General features: G+C 38.3%; 1 long non-coding RNA gene across 1 annotated transcript; it reads left to right on the plus strand.

Annotated features, from left to right (window-relative positions):
• Nucleotides 1-262: 262 nt before the first annotated feature.
• LOC137863206 (uncharacterized) lies at nucleotides 263-7,756 on the plus strand. The gene is made up of 2 exons (XR_011100746.1): nucleotides 263-727; nucleotides 2,185-7,756. It is a non-coding gene; the product is annotated as an uncharacterized lncRNA (long non-coding RNA).
• The last annotated feature ends 428 nt before the right edge of the window (nucleotides 7,757-8,184 follow it).

Below are 8,184 nucleotides of genomic sequence, written 5' to 3' on the forward strand. Positions count from 1 at the left end.
GGTCATACCAAATTCAGTATGCAACTGTTGGCACAAAAAAATACCATTTATTCAATCTTAACTTTAAAATCAAATTGAAAGCTGAGTGGAGAAAAATAACGGTTCTTTTCTTGACCCATTCTGCATTTGTACTCCAATCTACACCCAACACACAGCTTTGTTGTACATTTTGTATGAGTGCCCTCTATAATTAAACCTTTATTCAAATCTCCCCCCGCCTTCTCCATCACTCTTGGTTGGATCAAAACAGTAGAGACAAAAACTGAAACATGCCCGGGGTGCAGAAGCAGAGAGGAAGCGAGATTATTTAATGAAGTAGGCTAACAGTGATGGGGAGAAAGGGGGCTGATTTTTGCATCTCAGAACTGTTGAGCCTACAAATATTACTGAAATCACATTTGGGAACAAAGCTCTGCTTTAAGCAAGTTCATCCATGAGTGTTGCTAAGCAATGTAGAGAAGGCAAGAGAGGGAGAGTGCCTGACTTTAGGATTATAAAAGGATAGAGAGGAGAAAAGACACCATGGTTCCTACATAGTCTTATTTATAGTGAACATTAAAATTCTGTGTTTTCCTTGCCTGTCTTCCAAACCGTTCATGCCTCAATTAATCAGATCTGGTTCAGTATTTGTACCAACACTTATCCAGCTCGCGAAGGGTTGTGCTGCATCCTGGAGCACCAGCAGTTACGCACCAGAACTGTCAACATCTGTCTTCAGATTAAACAGGTAAGAACTGCAGAAATTGTCCTGATATAGCTATTGTAGAATTTGTTCTCTTCTATTTTAGAGAAATACCGCAGACACGTGCTTTTATATAACTTAAACTATGCACGGTATGGAAAATTAAATGCTTGTGTTAGCAACAGCTTGTTCTAACTGCATTGTTAGGCTACTAGCTACAGAGGTATTTTATCAGCCAAGATATATACATGCTGCAGCTTCACCTGACTTCAGTGAAGTTTGCCAACTTTCTACTGATATCTTGCAACATTCTTGCTTTGCTTTTAGGAAGATTACCTCCAATCTTTAGGAAAATGACAGCATTTCAACTGTAGACAAATACTTTGCATCTTACATTACTTCAAGGCAGAAAAAAATTGTCACCTCGTTCAGTTAAATGCCTGCTGTAAACCATAGCATGTACATTTGGTACAGCATGCACACCTGTGGAGCAAACATTGTTGGGATGCTAAACTGAATTATTATTTTATTTTATTTTTTAACCTGGCAGCTGTTTAGGAGGGAGAGATTTGTTTATTTATTCATTTTAAATCATCACTCATACCTTGGAATGCTCATCTTTTTGTGACTCAATTATATGCTGCATGCTAAGGTATTTGTAGGCTTCCAAGTCATTCCATAGGCATTAAACATTTACTGTCTACTTGTATTTTTAAGACTTGCTAATAACTTATCTGGAAGGAGAGCGATATGGGAAGGAGAGCAACATTTGTTGCTGAGTAACTGTTGTCTGCATACACAGCACAAACTAGTAGCATTTCTCAGCCTGAGATCCTAAGATTCTAGGATCACTAGCTAGTCACTGTTCTAGTTAGATTATAAAGGCCTTCCCAAAATTCAGAATGTCCCAGACATATTATCCTTGCAGCATCTCAGCCCATGGGAAGCATTTCCCTGACAGGTAAATTGCATTTAACAGACAAAATGATGAAGGCTAACCAAGAAGATTCGGGTTTGTAACTACATTTTTTATTTCATATACCTTCTATTAATATTGTGAAAAGCAGGGTCTTTGTACCAAATATTTTAAGCTCAGAGAGTCTCGGACAGCAATGTGAAAAGTGAATTGCTGAGATCAGAAAGTTTTGCAGGCTCAGCACATGAAAATAGGTCACCTGTTGTACCATATTTATACACACAAACACGCACAGCGCCAGCAGCAAATCAATGGACATTTTCTTTTACAGCTGAACAGACACATAGCCAAAACACTTTTCATCCTCTCGAAGAAATCACGCAGGCAGGCCACTAAAAAATGATCAAGTGGAAATATAAACTAGGCTAGAAGAAGGATTCTGTGGACAACCATGGTACCAGTTTTATATAGCAAACCCCTGGAAACAGAAAACATATGTATAAAGTGTCTGGATATGCATGATGCCGCATGTTCTATTACCCCATTAATCTATTCTTTCTTTCTTTTGCTTTTTGTTCATGAAAAGAAAGGAAGGGGAGAAGAAATCTTTCCTATCAGCAGCAGCAGGGGTTGCTGCAGGAAGATGATAATTTCCTCCCGCTATGCTGCTGACAACTGCCGAGCTGCACAGGAGGAGCAAAGCATTTCAATCACGGAATTGAAAAACACAGCAGTTCCTAAAGCTTCATCTCACCTTGGTTGATTTACATAAATTTAGATTGAACTGTTTCACTGTCAAATTATGTTATATATGGAAGATAAGAGAGGAGGAAGAATTAGCGTAATTTCTAGTTTGTGTATAGGAGGCAGGGTGTCTGCATGTATAAACACTTCTGAGAATCCTGGATACACAGATGCCGCTGAATTCCTTAAAAGCACCATGCAGACCTGCAGGCTCCCTGACTCTACACTGTATGCTTTAGGAACTCCATAGTACTCCAAAATACATCTTTCAAAAAATAGAAGATAAGTATCTTATTAATAACCAGCCAGTCCAGGTTCAATCCAGTGTCCACTGAAGTCATCAGAAAACCTGTGACAGAGGCCTAGGGGTTTGAGTTTTGGCTCCGGCTCTTTCATCAGACTGTCATTATAACAAAGGAACCCCATAATAGCCTGCTAAGATAAATGCAAATCTTGCATCCGAGAGAATCAGGCATCCCCCGAATTAAAAATTTGAGCACACAGCAGCTTATAGGCAGCAGCTCTGGGCATGTGGCACAACATCTGTTACAAAAACACTAGAAAGCAGACCTGCGGCAAACTGGACCTCTGCCAGCTCTCAAGATTTCCCCCCCCGACAAGGCTGTCAGTAAATGGACAGATGGCAGCCAACGCACTCTAGGAGAGCTGGTTCAGTTAACAATCAAGTATGCTAAATGATTTCAAATTCACTCCGCATCCGGCATTGCATTTTATGTTGAATCATTAACACTATGCCCTAATAGAAATATAGTTTCATAGTAAAAAAAATAAATTGTGCATTCTGCATCTTACAAGAGAGTTTCTCTGGAACATTTTGTCATGAAACATTATAACCGCCTTCCTTAATGAAGTCAAAATTTGCCAAGTTTACCAGGCTGGTTTGAACATAATCTTAAGTTCTGCGGTATTGAAAGAATGTGGATGGAAACAAATATTAAGATGCAGGTCAGTTGATAGCACAAGTTGTTCCCACACATGCGCCCAGCTGAAAGAGCAGAGTAGACGTTAACCGTGCACAGCATATGGGATACTGCATCGTGGTGGCTTGTCTGCATTACCGCTGTACATCCCCTGGGAAAGCAGCTCTCACAAGCAGCAGTGTAGGTGACGTGGTTGTCACCCGAGAACAGTGATGAGAAGATTCATCCCTGGAAAATTAGTATTTCTTGGCTTTTGTGGGTAAAATTCATAAACAGTTTGGACATTATACCTCCAGGGGGCAAATAATTGAACATTGAACACTAGCAAAGAGCATGCAGAACTTTAGGCATTATGAAAAGTACTTTTTAATTCTTCCTCTTTAAAATCATGTCTTTAACAGCATGTTTTGTAGGTGTAGTGACACTGTACCCAATTGTTTTGCTTTTCCATTAAGTAGAAGGGCAAGAATGCTTTTTTTTTTCCCCCTCCAAAGATGAGGACTGAATAAAACTGAAAAATGCAAAGCTTTTCTAATTGGCAAATTAGTGATTTACACAGGCCTACTGGAGAACTGCAGGTTATCTGATGTGCTTTAGCGACATTAAGTGGTGCTGTGAAAGACTTGCCCTTCGGATTCACCCAAGAACTCTCCAAAAGCATAGATCCTATACTACTTCAAGTACTGAGCCAAGAACAGCCGAGCTGTGCTACAGGAGGATGATCTGAAGACCTCTCACAAAGCCATGAACCTGCGTATGGTCAGTCAATCAACATTATATGGATCTCCTGCTAACTTTCCTTTCTGCTTATGCCATTGGTTTTCTGTAGAGGTATGTAGATGGCATCACCACAGTTATAACTGGAAAATCAGCAGTAGCAGACGAGCTCATCTGCCCCATTCTTCTAATTCAGACTGGGAAACGTGGTACAAGAATTTCAGAAAAGGAACAAGAACTCCACAATTTGGCTGAGCTCCTTCACAGTCCACTCTGTGTGGCTTGCCTTTCTCTTTGAAAAGAGACTGAATATTTTGACTAACAGCCCATGATCACTAAAGCAGAGAAATCAGAGATACAATTTTTAAGAAGTGCAATGCTATCAAAAATACAGAAGCATCTTCATCTTCAGGCTCAACTTTTTGAAAATCTGATGAAATTTAGTGAAATTTACTCAGTGAAATTTAGTCTTTCCCTTACTTCTTTAAAATAAATCTTCCGAGGGCATAAATTATCAAGAGAGGAGACACCAACCGGCTCTGTGAGAACAGCTGAAAAATAGTTGTCTTTTCTTGGTACTAATCATCTGGTAAGTCTGCAAACGAAGCTATTCAAAAAATGAATTACAGAAAAGCTGCATGTCACTATTTTCAACAGTCAAAGATATGCTTTATCAGATATAAAATCACAAAAGAATATGAAAAAGGCAGGACAAATTAGCTACAACATAATTAGGAATGCCAGACATTCATAATATTCATTCATAATGCTAGACGGTCATAAAGACAGAAAATTTGGCTCCCAGTGGAAACTTCTCATTTTTCTTCTACATTCCTACTACAGACTTTCATCAACAACAAACCTATCAGATACATATTTTTATCAGCACTTCCACAGAACAATTATGCTTCAAAACCACTCATTAGGCTGGAATTGGCAAAACCCAATTTCTAGTCTGGCTTTTCAGCCACAGGTCCACACTTCCCTTTTCTGTCTCCTGCCAATCTGTCCTACATCGTCTCATGAGAGAAACTGAGAGAATTCTTTGGAAAAAAAATGTTTTGAGGAAAGCCATTTATGGACAGTAATGCACAGTATCATTAGCCCCAAACGAGGCAACTGCAGAATGTTGCTCCCTTGGTGTGATTAGCTATTCATAGATCAACAGAAAGCTTTCACTGGCAAGGAGGGGAAGGGCTGTTGGTGGGTTTTTATTCCCATCTGTCAGCTCAGCAGCACCAATGGTGCTGAATGAAGTCTTTCTGCTCATTCAGCATCTGTGGTCTAATACTTGCCAAGAGTTTGATCTTGACCTCTCAGTTTGTTCCTACAGTACCCAGGATTCCCAGGTGGCCTCTCAGCCAAAAGTTAACCTAGTCTAGGACTGCTAAGCTTGCAGAATCAGTCTGCACTAGACCATGTTTTGTTGAGGCAGTGTTGACTAGCAAAACCCGCAACATTGACATCTCTTAGATTCTCTAAATGCTCTATTATGCAGTCCACTAAGATTAGGTCTTGCAGCTCTGGGGAAAGCGAGCAAGCAATTATTATCAAAACACAGCAATTTGATAAATTAAAAAAGGAAATCAGAGATAAGCAGGTGGTAAAATTGGTAGCAGGAAGTTTGTGTTTTTCTGTAGTTATCTAGAACACCAGCCACCCTAGATCAAATTTTTCACCTTATATCATCTTGGACAATGTGAGAGATTAGCAAATGTCACAAGGGGAATATAATTTTATGGTCAATCTAAGTTATAGATATCCACATCTAAAATAGTTGTGGAGAATGTTATATAGATTATATATGAGTTCAACTTAATTTTTATACATGTCTTTTCCCCTACCTCATCATTTCCTTTAGCATCTTCCACTCACTGTTTCCACAACTCATATTTGTGCAACAAAAACATGGTTATGTTGCACATGGTTATGTAGGGGAATGCCTGGGGAATAAGGTAGACTGATAAAAATCTTTGTTTTAATCATGCAATTAAAAACTCAATACTCATGTTGCAATAATAATACTTACAAAACATTACCTATGCAGAAAGCTACAGAGGTAGAATCAATCTGACAGCCTTAATCTTCTCGCCCAGGCAGGTAAGAGGTTGTGTCCTATTCAAGATTACTTAGAAAGAACACGTGTTCCTTGTGAATGATGTCATTCGTGTCTAGTAATATACAAATTAATTCATGCCAGCACTGGCGATGTTGGGTTATTTATTTCTTTAGTTACTAGGTGTACTAATTTTTGGCTGAGATTTTGGCTGTAGATTACCTATGGTTTTTACAGCCTCTGTGGAGAAAGGTGATATGCTTTTTTTTTTTTTTTCCCTGAAGCACTACACAATATGGAAGCTTTTATTTAAGAAACAAGAAAAAAAAACACTCAACTTTCCTAGTAACACTATGTAACTAACTGGGCTAAGTGAAGTCATATGTTATGAATAGATTTTATTCTGTTAGGGCACCTATAACATTAACACAGAGCGGTTATCACAAAGGCCCAATAATAGCTACCTGTTCTGATCTTCTTGCCTTGAGGAAATGGTACTGTCTCCAATACCAAAAACAAAATAACATCATATTAAACATGCAAAATCCAAGAAGGTTTCAGCTTTGAGTACCCTTTGATCTTTCATAACAGAAGGAAGTGTAAACTGAGATCAAGTTTATTAAGTACAGATCAAAGTGCAGTCAAGTTCCTTCCTTTCCAACAGCGGTTAAAGATTGGAGTTAAATTTCTTATAGAAAAAAATATATTTACAAGTTATTTCTGCAATATAAGGTTCTAACTTGAAAATCCAACTGCTGGACACTGCAATCCGTATTTCTAGCTCTAACTTTCAAATTGATAAATTGTTCTTTGTTCCCAACATTAGGATGTATGTCAATTGAGAGCACAGACTTGTAGCACTCTTATTTAGAGTGAACAGTGTTGTTGCTGTAATATGACAAAACTTAGAAGTCTGAGCATTATTTTAAAGTTTCTTTTATCCACATTAGATATCCTTGCCACCAATTCAGCTTTTACTGCATTTTAATAGCAAGATATTGGTGGTACAGGTTAGCTGAAAACTCACTGACTATTAAAAAAAAAAAAAAAAAAAAAACACCTTGATAACTGCCTTCTGTTCCTAGCACCATGTGCATTCATAACTAAAGTGCACTGCACAATAAACAACTATCGTGCACTTGGATTTCACTTTTAGAAGCTATTTTCTCACTTTTTATACTTCAAGGATTGTAATTCTTTACAACAGTGGCAGCTTGAAATGCATTACAATGCCTAATTCTTTTGAGACTTAGTTGTAGAATGCTCTTAACATGGCCTTTAAAATAAAACAATTTAAGTACCATAAAAACCTTACAGCTACTTCCACAATTAAATTCCTTCACTGAAAAGCAGTACCTTGTAATTTTGCAAGTCAAAGTAGCAGCTGTATAAGCTAAAGCACAACTCAGCGGAAGCAGATGCCATTTACCATCAAGACTTTTTTTCAGAATAGAAGCCAATATGACACCAAGGTATCTGTGAATGACATGCTCTTGTGTATTTGTATGAATACAAGACTTGAAAGAGGACAAGTATTTTCATTACTGCTTGGATCATTCTCACAGCAGTCGGCAGGAGTTTTGTCCTACTCTCCTACTGATAACAGTAGCATAGGATTTGCTTCTTTCAAGGCATCACCACCTTCGGTTTCCACTAAACTTAGTTAGCTCACCTAAAACTTAGTGTGCACCAGACTACTTCTTGAAAAAACAGTTGAGAGGCCCAAGTGATAACAGCTAAAATTCAAGCCATCTTTATTAAAACTAACATAGCAGATTTTTTACTCCCTTTCCTGCCCTTCCCTAAGACCCTCTGCTACATTCCACTACAAGCCCCACATATCAATGGCTGGGCTGTGTCCAGGGCTGATTTCAAAACCACTAGACAGAATGGCATCTATCCATATACATGTCCAGCTATCATTACCATGCTATATTCAGCTCCATTCTGATATTATTTTCCAAGCACATTTCAATTTAAAAAGGCTTGTTGTTTTTTTTTTAAACAACAACAACAAAAAGCTTTTTCAACAAGAAAACTCTTCAAAACTGCAGCCAATACAGATATATTTCCCTACATTCCCAAATCAGTTATGTTGCTGCCTTTTTGTAAAGGTAGATGACACTGG

This window comes from Anas acuta, chromosome 12 (assembly GCF_963932015.1).
Source record: "Anas acuta chromosome 12, bAnaAcu1.1, whole genome shotgun sequence".
Taxonomy (NCBI): domain Eukaryota; kingdom Metazoa; phylum Chordata; class Aves; order Anseriformes; family Anatidae; genus Anas; species Anas acuta.